This window comes from Hydra vulgaris, chromosome 01 (assembly GCF_038396675.1).
Source record: "Hydra vulgaris chromosome 01, alternate assembly HydraT2T_AEP".
Classification (NCBI taxonomy): domain Eukaryota; kingdom Metazoa; phylum Cnidaria; class Hydrozoa; order Anthoathecata; family Hydridae; genus Hydra; species Hydra vulgaris.
The window spans coordinates 20,384,107-20,402,606 of NC_088920.1; the positions used below are offsets into that span (position 1 = coordinate 20,384,107).

An 18,500-nucleotide genomic window follows, 5' to 3' on the forward strand; every position below is an offset into this window, starting at 1 on the left:
CAAGTCATTAACGTAAATCGAGAAAATTTTTTTGCGGATTTGATCTACCATTTATAACTTTTCCAACTAAACCTTATACAATGTATTCATTTACTTAAGATTTTTTTTTTTTTTATCAATTTTTTCACCAAAAAACACGGATATTTACAAGAATGAATTATAAACTTATATAATCGAGATTAGGTGTTAATTAAATAGTTACAATCTAGTCAATGAAATGAACTCCTAAAAAAAAAAAATATTTAATAAAACATATTGAGAATTAAAATATAAATAAAAAAAATTATAATAATAATAAAAAAGAAAAACAAAGAAAATTAAAATAAAAACATTGAAGAGCAAATTAAAATAAAATAAAGCACTAATAAATAATGATAGTATTAATAATTATATATTAATAAGCATAATAAAAAAAATTTTAATAACATTAATAAAAAAAGTCATTATAATAGTATTTAATGATATCAGTATTTAATATATCAAAAATAATAATAAAAATAATAATTATATTGAAAATACATCAAATAAAAAAATTATTGCAAATAACAATTATAATACGGTAACCTTAATAAAAATTTTAATAATAAAAAAAACAATAGTAAAAATAGTTATAATATAAACAGTTATTAAAATGGTTTATAACATGGTTATAATATAACAGTTATTAAAATGGACGTAAAGAGCATCTGTTCATCAAATGGAGAGATGCATAAGCAGCCAGAATTGCAAAAACACAATAAATCAAAATGTTTACCTGCTAATACTTAGTTAAATTCATTACGATGCAATACAAAAATAAAATCAGCTAAATGTAACCCTAAAAATACATTTTAAAAATGTTTTTATATTAACGCAACTTCTATTAATGCGAATAAAAATGAATGAATTATATGCACTCTGTGACTTGAACATGTATGATTTAATTTTTTATGCGGCCGTGGGCAGTGGTTATAGCGCTTGCTTTATAAGCAGGAGATTCAGGTTCGAAACGAACTCTGGACATATTTTGGGTTCATGGTAAGGAAGGAGGCGTGAACTTCCTAGTTATATGCCCTTCCGCGGTGCTCTGTGACAAGACCGTTTGAACTTCTTGGGGCACCTAAATAACAAAATTAAAAAAATCTTTATTTCTGAGACATGGTTTACTAAAATATTTATTTTCAATTGAACAACTTCTCACTAGTAAAGAAAAATCAAATTGGTCACGGTGGAAGTGGTTCTATCTACATCAAGCGTGGTCTAGTCGTGAATGAGGTATCTGATTGTCATCTAAGAGACATATTAAACAACAGCAACTCCGAGCAAATATAGTATGAAATTAAAATCGATAACGAAATCGTCTATCGACCACTTTTATCGCATATAGATGATATAATTAATGCAATTATGTTGGCTAAGCAAGCTGTTGATAGAAAATCGTATAGTTGTATGTTACCAGCAGGCGATTCTAACTTTCCGGATATCTAATGGCACAATGATGACAGGATCGAATTATTAAGCGGTCAAAATAGTGCAGCAAGTGTTTTTCTTGATACTTTGGCTAATCAAAACCTAGAACAATTAGTTGATTTCTCAACATTTGAAGCATCTAATGGTAAAGCAAAAAACATTTAGGATTTAATTATTACAGACTCTTCAATTACAGTAATCAACTTATCTAGCTCTCTGCCGTTAGGTAGTTAGTCGCAAGGTCATCGCATATTGAGTTGGGATTTTGTCGTCCTTTCTAAAAATGAGACTATTTTCTCAAGCAAAAAATATCGTTAGTCTTAAATTGAGAAAAAAAAACTTAAAACAAGAATATTATTTCTTGTCCATAGTGTAGGAACTTTTTTTCTTAAAACAAGAAATACAAACTTCATAATACAAGAAGAAAAATTCTTAAATCAAGAGAAGAATATCTTAAAACAAGACTATAATTTCTTGTCCGTAGTGTAGGATATTTATTTCTTAAAACAAACAGATGAAATAAAAAAACTTATAATAGGAAGAATAATTCTTAATTCAAGAAATTATTTGGACAATTAATTTCTTGAATTTAGAATTATTCTTCTTAATTTAAGCCTTTTCTTTTCTTGTTTTAAGAAATTAATACAGACAAGAATATAGAATCTTGTTTTAAGATAATAATTTAAAACAAGATTTTAATTTTATTTTCATTTTATTTTCTATATTTTTTATATTTCTAAAAAATTTTATTTTAAATTTCACTGTCTAAATAATCGTATTTTTAACCAAAAATAAAAGTATGCATTTTTACAAAAAAAAAAAATTTTTTTAATTTTTAATTTTTTTTCTTAATGTTTTTTTTTATAAAATGATAACTATTTTTAAAATTTCTATAAAATTTCGCTTCTTTGGAGACCCAACATGGGTCTCCAAAGAAGCGAACTTTTGAAGAACTTTTTCTATACTATATATTTTGTTGACAATATATTTGAGATGTTCCATACATATTATACAATATATTTCAGATATTCCATATCACACCAAAATCACTCAATTCAAAGTCATTTTAATTCTAACTACTCCCTGATAGGTGCAGGTCATCAACACTTTTAAAAACCTGAAACTCATTCCATAAAATATCAACAGATTTTATTATGTCTATTGGTGCTTTTCTGTCTTTGAAAATAATCCATTGAAGAATTGTAAAAGCAATTTCAAAGTATCTTTGATAGTCCAAGCAAATAATGCAAAGATATTAGAGCTACCAAACCTTCATTAATGTTAGAGACTGATGTTCGACTTAAAATATTTTGTCCAAAACGAACTAAGTGTACATCCATATCTTTTTTATTAAGGTTTTCAGCTGGATTGTGCTCACACTTAAATGAAAAACATGTATGAAAAAGGTAAAACACAACAATATAATAAAAAAACATAAACATATATATATATATATATATATATATATATATATATATATATATATATATATATATATATATATATATATATATATATATATATATCAACCCTCGGAATTAGGGTCGGCATTTTTGCCAACCTGATGCCGACCTAAAACAGTTTAAGGTATTTATTATAAAAATATTACATATTATAAAAAGTACCATGACTTCTTTAATTATATCATCATTAATTCCACATTTTTTCTTACTTGGGAAAATTTTATTTATGTTTTTGATAACATAAAAAGCTTTATCTTAAGTTAATTCAATTATATATTAATATGTTTAAAAATTCATTAATCAAAAACAATATAATGATCAAATTTATATATGGTATTAAAGAAATCATATATTAATGTTAGTTTTGCATTCTTTTGTTATGATTTAAACATCAGAAAACTAACCTGAACTAGTTTTAGGAGGAATTAAATTCTTTTTAGATATTCCAAAATAGATTATATTGTCTAAATCATCTTCAAGATTTTTTATGACAATACTATGATAGTCTTTTACTCCAGGGTTTAAAATACAACCTACTTCATGTATTATCTATAAGCAATTTCATTGAATTTGTAATTGAATGAAAAACATGCAAAGTAGTTAGCCCCAAAAAAAGTAATTAATAAAAAGCAATGAAATTTAAAAAAAGCATTATAAGAACTCACCTCTAAATAATCTTTAAAACAAGGATATGTGTCAAATACACTCTGAATCCATTTTTTTTTTCCGTCATCAAAGTCCATTGCCTACTACGTGGAAATTCCTGATCAAGATATTTAGAAAATGATTCTGTGCAAGGATTTTTCTTTTTGAATTCTTTTTGAAGACTTACGAAATGTCTATCCATAATTTCTTCAAAAGGTTTTGTGTTAGCTTAAATTATTGAAAATATTTTAAAATATAGGCAAAATAGTATTATCCGACTTTTTTTATTTAAATTTTATCAATATATTTTTATATCATTAATTTTTTATTATTATTATGATAAAAATGGTACTAAATAATTAAAAAGCCAACCGTTAGTTCAAAAAGTATTGATTTCATTGCAATTGAATGACTTGCCATTTTTACTAGCTTTTCTTTGTTTTGGGAGATCATCCTTTTTTCTTTTAATTGGTTTAATATTTTTTAACCGATTTTTTAACTGTTGAAACAATTTTCCCTAAATGATTTTTTTTTACAATAACAAATGAAACCACTAGAAATATAAAGCTCTGAATATATTATTTATTTTAAAAAAATAAAGATAAAAATCATTATAAGAGGTTACCAAAGTTAACAAAATGTTATAATGCTGTTTGCATATATATATATATATATATATAATATATATATATATATATATATATATATATATATATATATATATATATATATATATATATATATATATATATATGTATAAATTAGTAAAAACACTTATCTAATTTTTGATTACTTCAACACTGTGTTTCACCATCAGTAGGTTCATCAGGAAGAATCTTATATATATATATATATGTATATATATATAAGATTTATATATATATATATATATATATATATATATATATATATATATATATACATATATATATATATATATATATATATTCATATATATATACATATATATATATATACATATATATATACATATATATATATATATACATGTATATATATATACATACATATATATATATATATATACATATATATATATATACATATATATATACATAAATATACATATATATACATATACCTATATACATATATACATATACCTATATATATATATATATATATATATATATATATATATATATATATATATATATATATATATATATATATATATATATATATATATATATATATATATAAATATAAATATAATATATATATATATATATATATATATATATATATATATATATATATATATATATATATATATATATATATATATATATATATATATATTTATAATATACTTACATATTGTAATGTTAATGATTTAGCCATTTCTTTAAGCTCAGCGCTTGATGGAGTTCTATTAAATAGGGCCATCATAGATACTGCCATCATGCAATTTACCTATCCTCGTAAATGTGTGTAAGAACACAACCTAAATCTTATATTGTGTTCTTACACAATATTAAATGAATAATCTAAAAAAAAAAATCATTTAAATAATCAAGAACATCAGTGATTGAATTTAAATTTCTAATATAAGTAATACTTCCATAATTACTTTAGCTTTATCTTCTGTAACTTCGATAATTTCAAAATCTACTTTAACTAAGTTAGCTGAGGGAATGGTTTCTTTGTTCTAAAAATAACAACGACAGAAAATAAATATATAAATACAACCTTAGACTTGTGAAGGCTGTGGTTTAAATAGCCGATAAAGTCATTCACTATAAGTAAACAAAATTACCTAAATTGATGTGGGTTTATTTTAAGTTACTTTTATGATTATTTAAAAAATTATACATATACATATAACTCTGAGTAAAATAAGTTGTTGAGTTCAGATGAAGTGCTTTGGATATCATTATTGCTAACCTAACATTTGGCAAAAATGGTATTGAAGTTAATTTTATATACATTTTATATACTAAAAAATATATCAACTTTATAACACATATTATTGTTTTCATTTTAGGTTCAATAAACTTACCTTTTTTGTTAATTTTTTATTTTCTTTGTTCTAAAAATAAACAAATAAAAGAGAAAATAAATATATAAATACAACCTTGACTAATTATTTTATATTTAGAAGGCTGTGGTTTAATTACCCAATTGATTCATTTACTATTAGACTTATTTTAAGTAAACAATATATTTAAATTGATGTGGGTATATTTTAAATTACCATTTAAATGGTTATTTAAAAAAACTATACATACCTCAGCTGTAAATAAGTTAATTGGTTTGAATAAGGAGCTTTGGATATCATTAGTGCTAACCTAAAATAATTGAAGTTAATTTTAACAGATAATATATGTTTTGCTAAATCTGAGATATAGCTACATCTATACTATTCTTTTTTATTTTATTATTTGGTATATTATGTTATATTATTTCCAAATATTTGCTATATCTGAGATATAACAAATATATCAAGTTTTTAACACATGTTATTGTTTTCATTTTTGGTTCATTGAATGAACTTACCTTTTTCTTCAATTTTTCATTTTCTAATTCACGCAGTTCCTTTAATTTAGTAAGAAGAAGTTGCCGCATTTTAAAATTCATATTGCCAGGAAAAAGTAAATTATGAAAAGACTTTTATGAAAAGAATTTTGCGGTATCATAAAATGTAAATGTTTATAGCAAAAAAACCCAGACCGAAGATTTTTTTTTTAAAAAAAAAATTTTCTTAAAATCCCAATAGCTGGTCCAAATTTTAATAAGATTTCAAATAAATACGTTTTTTAGGTGAAATGAACATTATAGTTTAACAATATGATCTGTTCTGATCGTTTATTGACAATTTTTCTTCATTATATACTCTTTCTTGGTCGGAATTCTTGTATTTTTTGTGAAAATTGATAGAAATATTGAATTTTGACACTATATATTGTTAATATACGTATGAACTGATTAAAACTAGGATCAATAGTAAATTAAGGAACTTTTTCAAAAGATTTTAACTAAATTCATGTTAACGCCGATGAGCGGAATTGATCTAAAGACTCCAAAATGTTGTTCTCTAGATTCACTATTACGGGTAGTAAAAATGTTTTGAAAATTGTATATAAAAAAGAAAAGTTTCTTCAAATATTAAAAAAACCTGAAGCAAAAAAAACTATAACATCTAAAGCTCTTGTTTCGACATAATACCATGATAAGATTATATTAATTCTAAATAAAATAATTTGAATAATTGCCTTAACAACACTGAGTAGAAAAATAAAGATAAAGGTAATTCAAAACTTTTGGACATACAGAAAAATTTAGTTGAGTTACTAAGAAAAAAAAAATTAGAATAGGTTCAAACTTTCTGACCTGAAATTTAGCAATGAACCATAGCGTAGTAGGCAACCATTGCGTAGAGGTTAAGCATTTGGACCCTGACCGCAAAGCCGTTCAATAAGGTTGGAAATGGAGAGCTAATCTATTAAATGCTATTCTATATGGGGCGGTTGTCTGTGAAAAGACCATTAGGACTAATAATGTTAATAATAAAAAAAAAAACTTAACGAGAATTAAGAAAAACATTCGGCGATGGATGGATAAATACCGTATCCATATAATATATCGGAATACATCTAATTACCGAAGCCATAAAACAGATTCGGGTAATTCCGTGTCAAAACAACAACAAAAATTCAAAAATATAACCCACTATCTCTAAATGACTTAATTTTTGCAACAAAGATACTTAACTACGCTAAAAAGAATTCCCCAAAGTTGTTTAAAACAAATCGGAATATTTTAGAAGTTAGGCTAGCTTGAAATTCAAAACTTAGTAACATTTTTACTTATCACGATCCCTTAGCAACATCCTTAATAACAAGTAAATGTCGATACATACGTTGCTACCTTAACTATATTTTTTCATAATTTGAAATTTTCCACATATTATTAGATGCTAAACCATAAAATTATACTAAGAAATAATAATTTTTTATATTTATTAATAAATCAATAAGAGTAAATCGGCGCTTTTGATAAAATTTAAAAGTAAACATGCTTACTTTAAGAAGAATTACAGAAAAAGTTATGATCTATATATTTCCAAACTTCATATTTTTAAAGTATATATAAATATCTAAAAAAAAAAAAACTGAGTTGTTTTTTTGACTTACTGATCTAAACAATTCAATTTTTATTTTTAATTGAAAGTATATTAAGATTGAGACAGAAGATTGATTGGTATTTATGTTTAGGCACAACCAGAAAGTAAGAGTTCTCACTTATGTGTAAAACTACAATATGCATATTTAATCAACTCAATTAAAAACATTTAAATATTAAAAACAGGTATTTTCATTCAGAGCTAGTCAAAAAAATAAGAGGTATTTTCACTTAGGTGTAAAACTGCAATATCCATGACATGCAAGTACATAAATAAACTCAATTTTAAATATCATTTAAAATTGAGTTTATTTATGTACTTGCATTTATTAATTATTATTTATTAAACTCATTGAATTCCGTGTTTTTACGAATTGACAAATCTTTATACAAATTAGTGAACTATAAATATTTTTTTGTTTTTCTTTGAACTGTAAAACAAAACAAAATTAGGTAATTTTTTTTTAACAAATGAAAAATATTGTCATATACATATCATAGACATACACAAACTGTCGATTTTAAGTAATAATTCATAAAAAGAAGTAAGTAAATGTCTTTCAAGATACAAGGGCCATGTTGGTACATAAATTTAAATTCCACATCAACTTTGCACATCACCTTGCATCTCACAATTTTTAAACTTGTAAGTCAAACTAGGCATAGTGTCATCACTGCAGTATCTCATCTTAACTTCATTTTGACATACAGGAATAAATTCACAAAAGTCTCTAGTTCCTGGTGATGTTTTTACATTTTTAAATCGTTCAGATTGTAATAATCTTGTTTCTACCAAACTTTCACTTGAAATAAAAATAAAGTTTAAACCTTTGATGTTGTTAGTGCAATATGTAAACATACCATGTGAGTTCAATATTGGATTTGTAGAAATTCTCTGCAAACTAGCATTAGCTACAAGCCGTTTAACTGTTCCTCTTATACTATCACAAGGTTGCTTACCATGGCTGATTGCAAAGAAAACCCATTTTGCATCTATTCCAAAGTCTGATTTATGCTGACATAGATTAAAAATACTTTTGCAGTTTTTATATTGAGATGAACAGCCATCAGAAAAGTAGATCACATTTACAATGCTGGGTATCTTTTGCTTCAGATTATTGATAATTGATTTTTGTACCTCATAAACCATTGGTACATCATGATTGTTATTATCTGATATAATGCAATATGAAGTGGAATGCAACACTTGATTTTCTTTATAATACACAACAACTACTGGATGAAGTGTGCACTGAAGATTATTCCTATGGATACCTTGTACTTCATTCTGCACAACAAAACTATAGTTTTCTACAAAACCTCCTAGAATTATTGCGCTATTTGATAGCAGTTCTTAAAAAATCCTTTTGACCAGGCATCTGGCAAGAGTTTTCACCATCTTCATGAAATTTTTTAATTTCTTGAAGATGGTGAAAACTCTCTTTCATGTTTAATTAAATAAATGGAGCAATTGGTTTTAACATTTGAGTATTAATAATAATACTTATGTGAGGCATTACTATTTTTGTGAGAAATTATTTTAGTTATAATTTCTATATGGAGATTATAACCAAAACGGTATATAAAAATGAAAAAATAAAATTACAAAAATAAAACAATCATAAAATAGATAGGCGCATTAAAAAACAGTGAAATATTTTTTGCTTCTTTCAGGTATTTATATATAAACTATTATTGTAAAGATTTAAAATGAATAGATCTATACCTTTCCTGCAATTAATCTTAAACTAGACATGTTTACTGAAAAATTATTGTTAAAAACCCGGTTTGCATTACAAAATTTTTAATCAAATATGATTTTTGATATTAGATTTTACCATGATGGTATAAAACAACAAATCGTCGTTTAAGGTTCGCTTAATGCCTTTTTTACTTGCTGATGCAATGGATCTACTTTCTCGCTTATATAAAAAAACGCTAAATTCTATTTCATAGTTCTTAATGCTTACTTCTAATTCTTTTAAAGAGTTAAACCTATCACCAACATTTAAAGCCATTGTTAACGGCAATCTTTGATTTTTCAGGAATTTATAAAGATTAAAATTAAATAAAATGTCCCTCTGCGTCCGAAAGTTTGGACGTATCTCTTGACTTTTTTTATTAAAGATACGTCTAGACGTACCCGTAGCCACTGCGAAATTAAAAACATTTATATACACAAAACATAATGTTATATTTGTAAATTAAATGAGCTCTAAAAGTTATGCAACTAACCCTTAAATGTATTACAATTACTATATTACTATCGATTTCTGAAATCAGGAGAAACAAATCTTGAATATTCATTTTGGATATTCATTATTCATTTGAATTTGGATATTCATTATTCATTTGAATATTCATTATTCACAATAACACTTCTGTGTTAACTGTGATAGAAAGGTTCCTTCTTTCACAGACGTACCTTGTTACACTTCTTACACACTTCTTACATCTTCTTACATAAATTTCGCTTAAAAGAATTTATAAAAGTAAATAAATCATTTTTAAGGTCACATATATAGTAATACCAGTAATCCGATTTATATTTGTAGCAATTTATTTTTTAATTATTTATTGATTTTCAGAGGCGTGGGTTTAAACAGATAAAGATAAACCACAACCGTTTGAAAAGACACTAATTCTATTTTAGGGAAGATTTTCATTTTACCAGGAAATATTTTGTGAATTATTTCAACTAATACTTTTATTTCTTTCAATAGAGTAAAAGTACCACAAGCCAAATCAGTGCGCAAAAGCGCGCAAAAGTTACAGTTACAAACAGTAATAAACTGACAAAACATAACAACAGCATACAATAACTACGGCAAACAATAACTACGGCTAGATCACTGAACGCATTGAAACAATCATTCTATTAAACCTTGAAAAATATAAATTAATAAACATTACTAAATAATAAACATTACTAACCTAGTGGTATGGAAATTTGGACTAACCAATTTTTTGTTGACAAAAAAAATAAAAATAAAAATGAGTTCTGTTTTTTCCTGTAGTCTTTGTTCATTTCAAACCATACTAATAAATAATCTCCTCAGTCACATCAGTATAGTTGAATGGAACACATGGAAAGCTTAGGGTTAGGGAAAAGATCAATTTATTTACATTATTCTTTTTATGAAAACGTAATAAAAAATGTTAGCCTTTTTTATCGCGTTTTGCTTAATATATTCGGCAACAAAAACAGTTTCTTCAACACTTGCTTTCGAATCCTTAATAAACACCCCCCACCAGTTATAAATTTTTGGGTATTTTTTCCACCCACCCTAAGCTTATTAAGATTTTATAATAATTTTGACTTGTTATCAACAAAAAAAATTATATCTCAAAACTAAGAAAGAGTGAAAGAGTTTTATACGGACCTTAAAGACATTAGGCAAGATAACCTCACCTTAAGGTGAGGTTATCATGCTTAATGTTAATTAACAAAAGCCCTTAAATTTGGGAAAAGATGTCTAAACCAAGTCGAGACAGATGGAGATGCTGTAACTGCTTCTCCAAGCAATGGAGGAGGAGTCTCCCCCCCCCCCCCCACCAATTTATTAGATTTGAGAAAAATTCCTACCCCACTCCCCTTTTATTACCCCTCTTTCCTCCCGTTTGTTGGATCTAGTGAAAAAATTCTCACCCAACCGTTTATTCCGACCCTCCCTTGTATTCGGGAATCTAGAGTATAAGAGTTACATGCATGTATATACATGTATAACACTTATAAGTGTATAGTTATAAATATATACACTTATAAGTGTATACAAATATAATTGCAGACTTAGGTTAGCTCTATGACGCTATATATAATGTAAGAAAATTTTATATATATGTATATATATATATATATATATATATATATATATATATATATATATATATATATATATATATATATATATATATATATATATATATATATATATATATATATATATATATATATATATATATATATATATATATATATATATATATATATATATATATATATATATATATATATGTATAAAAGAGAAAATTCTCTAAAAGATTTTATAAACGTATTAATTCTTGTTTAAAGAATAATTTTTCTTATTTTAAGTAAATAATAAGAAAAATATATCTTAATAAGAAACACGATTTTGCTGTGCAATTACTTATCTGCAACTAACTGGCGATTAGCGACACTGATTCATGAATAAAGGAAACTAAGAAGCCAAGTGCAGAAAGGATTTAAACGTCGTGTTCGAGTTTTTGAAGCACAACTAGCATCAGATAAAGATAATCCTAAAAGGGCGTACACTTATGCTAAGGCGCAAAAGAATGTTCATGTATGTATTAGTGCTATATCTGATACAAAAGGTGAAACGTTAACAGAGGGAATACATATCGCAAATAGACTTAACGAACACTTCAAATCAGTTTTTGTTGATGATAGTAAAAGTAGTTAGTCACCGATTTTTGAGAGAAGGCATTATCAAGAGGATTTAGGCGATATAATTATTTATTTTCAAACGACGCTAGCTTACTTAACAGGTTGAACCGGAATAAATCTATTGGTGCTAATAACATTAGTCCAAAGGTACTTAAAAAATGCGCAACTCAAATGACTTACCCTCATACTTTAACATTTATATAAACGACTTAACGGATAAGATAAAATCAGTTCATAAAATCTATGCTGACGACACTAAACTGTTACAAGAAATAAGACCTGAGTTTCACGATGCTGCTCACCTGATCCTTCAACACGATTTAAACCTTGTCACAGAATGATCAAAGGAATGGCTAATGGAATTAAATGTTCCAAAATTTAAAGTCATGCACCTTGTTTATGGAAATAGTAATCATGAATATCTAATGAATGATGGAAATACATCACTTACTCTTCAGGCAACGGATATTGAGAGAGACCTAGGTATCTTTATATCTAATGATCTAAAATGGAATCAAGACATACAAGTTACTACACATAAAGCAAATATGATACTTGGCCTATAAAAAAAAACATTTAGATCAAGAGATATGAAGCTTTGAAGTAAATTATACACTACGTATATTAGGCCGCATCTAGAATTCACTGTTCCGGTATGGTGTCCTTACTTAAAAGATGACATCAAAGAAATTGAAAAAATTCAGCACAAAACAACAAAAGTACCTCATGATTTAATCAGATTATTTTATGCTGTAGAGTGTTTATGCTATAAAGGTGTCAGCGGCTCAATTTTACTACCTTGGAAACTCGCAGGAGACTTGGCGACTTGATCCAACAGTTTTAGCTTGATAACGGTTTTTAGATTATCAATCGGCATAGTCCGCCAATTCGCATATCATCTTCCAACTTCCTAATGCGTGAATTCACATATAATAATGCACGTCACAATTTTTTTACAAATCAGATTGTCAATGATTGGAATAACTTGCCGTCAGCATACAAAAAGGCTCTGCATTTATGAATAGAATTGACAAACATTTTTTTTCAACAGCTGCAAACAGTACATCTTTTAATGAAGATGAGCTGCACGTTTACTAAATTATTTGTGCTTTAGCAGCTACAAATATTGACTTTTTAGATACAATTTGTCCTAGATTTAAACTTTAATTAAATGAAAGTTTAAATCTAGGACAAATTGTATCTTTTTTCTCTTTTTCTCAATTTTGAAATCAACTTACTTGCTATGAAATAACAAATGGTATTTTTTACTTAAAGTTTATATTACACAAGCCACAAATTTTTGTATAATTTGTTGATTTTGTTTGATTGTTTTTTTAATTATTTGTCATGTTACCTAAATAGACTTAATTAAAAATATTACTATTACTATAATAATGCACACAACAATTGCAAAAATATTTATAACAATTCCTATAAAGCAATTACTAATCAACCTTAATATACTTAGATACTTTTAACACTGTAAAAATTGTTTCAACTTGGATTTTAGTACTTTATTTTTACTTTTTTTTAAATATATATATTATAGTAGTCTTTTATTTTGCCTTTTTATACTTTATAAGATTCTGATTACATAGTCTTATGATCTTCTTTCATTTTTTTTATTCCTTATATTTCATTGTTAACATACAATATACGCATCTATAAACACTTTCGTATGTGTATTTATGCGTATATATATATATATATATATATATATATATATATATATATATATATTTATATTTATATATATATCACTTATCAAAAAGTTTTCATTTAACGCTTAATAAAGACTCATAATAAATAAATAATCAAATTAATAAAACTTTTATTTATACCAAAAATTAAATTTCTTTTTATTTCATTAGATTGTTAATTTATTTGATTAAAATTGGTCGATAAGCAATTTCCGTCTTCAAATAATTAAAACTAAATTTTTGATCGAAATGCAATTAAGGTTAGCTACAGTTGGACAAAAAATATGGAAAGAACTATAAAAGGTCATAAAAATGCTTTATTAGACAAAAAAGAAACCTTGTACGGAAAAATAACAGAAAAATTTAATTGTAAACAAAAAAACAAATGTCCTATGAATGAAATATGCTTATCAAAAAACGTGGTATATAAATGTGTTGTTTGCTCTAAGAATGTACCTCGTAAACAATATATTGGCTTAACAGAGGTTGAATGAAAAAAATATCTTTGCAATCATCAGCAATCCTTTAAAAATAAAAAATATTTAAAAGACTGTCAAAATACATAGGGGTTGTCCATAAAGTACGTACGCTTTTTTTTAGTTGACACCTTCCCCCCTTCCCCCGCCACATTTTGCAATACGACTTTTTGAGTACCCTCCACCTCCCTAAAAGTACCTACGCTGTTAACCTATTTGTGTAACATTTATGATATTTTTTTAAATTTAGAGTCTCCTTTCATAAATAATCAACCCACTGCCTTCCCATCTCATATACGCCATCTACAGACCCCCTCTTCCCCTTCGAGCGTACGTACTTTATGGACGATCCCATATGGGAAATAACTGCTGTCAAAATACATGCAAATAATGCGATTAATGCAAAATGTCAAACTGTGCAAAATGTTAAACATGCAAAATGTCAAATGCAGACAAATGTCAAAATACATTCAAATATGGGAAATAACTGCTGCCAAAATACAAAATACATAAAACTGCTGTCAAAATACATATGGGAAATAAAAGAATATAATATTGATGATTTTATATTAAATTGGTCCATCCTTAAAATTAGCACCTGTCTATAAGAAAAAATTTGAAATAATTGCACATGCGAACCAAAAATTTTTATTAAACAAAAAATTGGAATTGGTTTCACGCAGGCACGAAAATAAGTTTCTCCTAAAAAACTATAAAAATAAGTGAGCTAAAATAATAATTACATTTCATCCCCCCCCCCTTCCCTTTTAAAATTTTTCTAAAATAAAGCAGAAGTAATCAGTTCTAAAGAATTCTTTTTATCATAGTGTCAGCAAAGGTATGAAAGGTTACAGTAGTTAAGACTTTTACGACTTTCTGTAATTTAAAAAAAAAAACCCTTTTGGGATCGTCCATAACGTACGCTTTTTTTTCGTCCACCCCCCCCCCCTCCCCGCATTTTGCAATACGCTATTTTGAGTACCCTCCACCTCCCTAAAAGTACCTACACTTTTAATCTATTTATCTAAAATTTTATGATATTTTTTTAATTTAGTATCTACTTTCTTTTACAATTGACCTACTGCCCTCCCATCTCATAAACGCCATTTGCAGACCTCCTCTTCCCCTCCGAGCGTACGTACTTTATGGACGATCTCTTTCTAGTAATTGTTATTAAAAGGTCTTTATTTAAAATGGACTTTTTTTGTCCTTGTTATAAAGTATAAATTCTGAAATATATGTAAGTACACTTAAAGGTGTATGGCTTAATTTTATTTAAAAATAGCCATGTAATAAGCAGTTAAATCTTTACCAGTCTTTGCTAGTAGTAACTTGCTAGTAATCGATAAGTACTTGATAATTGCTACTTTAGTTTTTTATAAATCATTACACATACAATGATTATATAATCAATTAACCCTGTTCTTTGTTTTAATAGTAATTAGGAAAAAAGTTAAAGCATATAATATTTTAATATTATATGCTTTAACTTTTTTCCTAATTACTATTAAAATATTATAATATTAAAATATTATATGCTTTATTACGCTAAATAGATTTAAAAAAATGTCATTATGATATTTTTTTTTAATCAAATCTATTTTTATAGAAATTTTTTTATTTATTTTTTGATTAATAAGAGATATGTTTAAAAAAATATTTTAATTTCGCCATTGAAATTTATGCTACACAACTAATCTCTTTGAACAGTTGTTAATAAGGTTTTGTAAAGTTCTATTTGCGCAATTATTGACGATTGCAAAATAATATTTTACTTGGAATTTATGAATATTTATAAGTTTTTTCACGTTTCACTGTTACAAGCCGATTGAGCTGATCAGCTTCAAGTTGATGCTGGTTATTCATTCATTCGGCTGCAGTCTCTAATTAAATTTAAGTTTGCTAATGCTATATAAACTTCAAATATTTTATTCAACTTATCAAATTAAAGATGACTAAACAAAGTTGTAGTACATCTATAATGACTAATAGAGATGGATAAGCTAAAGAAGATATAGCGAACTCTCTGCAAATTAAACCAATAATAATATGGCAACGCTTGGCTGCAACAGCATAGAAAGCAAACTAGAGATAGCGAAAAAGAAGGTATTTTCATCACCTAAACCTAATATATAAACCTAAAAAGAAATAGTAATTTGTGCAATACCCTTCTAATTATGGTAAGAACATCTTAAAATTAGCTTAAGCCTAACTACCTATATGTTCTTTTATAACGTAACGTAAAAATATTTAAAGCTATTAACTCAAGTGCATTATTGATACAAAATATGTCAATTACGTTTATCTTTATTTTTCAAATGATAGGATATTATTGAGTAAATACAACGAAAATTGAGCAGGTCAAATTACATGAGTATAGATCAAAACTAAACTTTTAGTTGTAAAGCATACAATTTTATACTTTTGATAAACTTTAAAAGCACTAATATCAAAAAACGATCAAAATAACATATATTAAAAAAAAACATTTAGGCGAACACTAGCAAAAGTTCAAAAACGTGGAGGATAAACATAGAAAACACGCCAGTGGCCGTCGTTTTCGACTTTCGGTAGCTATAACTCTCTTATCGAAAATATTGGCGAATACTGGGTGACTTATCCTATATATATATATATATATATATATATATATATATATATATATATATATATATATATATATATATATATATATATATATATATATATATATATATATATTTAAAATGTAAACGCGTTTGAATTTTCTAGAACTTTTCGAAGTTTCCAGAACTTTCCCAAAATATTTTTAAAATTTTCGAAGTTTCTAGAACCTTTCCAAAGTTTCTAGAATTTTTCAAAGTTTCAAGGATTTTTCGAAGTTTCTAAAACTTTTCGAAGTTTCTAGAACTTTTCGAAGTTTAGAACTTTTCCAAAGTTCCTAGAACTTCTCGAAGTTTCCAGAACTTTTCGAACTTTCTAACTTACTAGAAAAACTAAAAGTTATATATAAGCGCCTTCAGATGTTAATCAATTTAGTATTCTCATTGACTATGTTTTTTTGGATAAAAAGATTTTTTCTGACCATATCATCAAACATCGAACAAGTTTGATGATATGGTCAGAGTTTTGAAATTTTCTGAAATAAAGTTATAAATTAAATGTAGAGAATTGCGAGCATTTAGTTCTCTCAAAGCTTCTTTTCAAGCATTTGCTTCTGCTGGCAATGATGTAAAGAGTGCAAAAAAAAAATTGTATATGTCATATATGAACCCATTCTTAAAGCAGTTGACACTGTCCTTGTTTTGAATTTAAAGAGAAAGCAGCATTTCACATTTTCCCCGTTATTGAAGCCTTACAAAAGTTCAATGCTGTTGTAAAGGCATGCTTTGGGAATATTTTGATAAAAAAAATTTCGTTTCTAGCACTTTTTCTTTGTTTTTTTGCAGGAAGTATGACTCCAAAAGTTCATGTTATATTTTTTTCATATCAAGGATATCATTATGAGAAAGAACACTTCATTAGGAATTTATAGTGAGTAAATAACAAAAGCTTTGCATTACCAATTTCAGAATAGTTGGCAAAGGTATAAACGTTCCATTTCACATCCAGAAGAAGATGATACTCAGCTTTAAAAATGTATTGTTGATTTTAACAGCAAACATTTGTAAAACTGCCTTAAGACTTTTAAAACAGTTTCACTTGAATGAAAAATCATGAATAATTTGTTCTTGATTGTGAATTAAAGAATTACTTATTTATTTGTACAGTAGAAATGCCAAATTTTTTACTGCTGTTAGTTTCTTTGTAATAATAAATTAAATGTTGAATAACTGTTTTGGATTCAATGTTTTGATATCAATTTTTACATTTTTATAATCCTGATATCATATGCTTTCAAGCCATATATACCATTTCAAATTCCTTATGCCTTTATCCGGGTTAGCTCGAAAAGGTTATCTTGATTTTCAGACAGGAGTGGAACGTTTGCCAAAACATTTAAAGTTTAACTAATAACCAGAGTAAACTATTATGTCTATTAATTAAAAAATTTATAAAGTTTTTAGAATTTGCAAAGGAAAAAAAATATATAAATAAAACATTTTATGAAATCGAAACATTTAAATTACAGGTTAGTAGAACACACGCTATAAAAAAAAAGGTTATTTTTCATTAGCCGAAATTTAAACTCAAAAACTCAGTTTGAAAAATTAAA

At 25.9% G+C, this 18,500-nt stretch overlaps 1 protein-coding gene across 2 annotated transcripts in view; it reads left to right on the forward strand.

Moving 5' to 3' along the window:
• LOC136075182 (uncharacterized) overlaps positions 1 to 18,500 on the forward strand; it is a 127,509-nt gene that overhangs the window by 105,604 nt on the left and 3,405 nt on the right. The window lies entirely within an intron of this gene.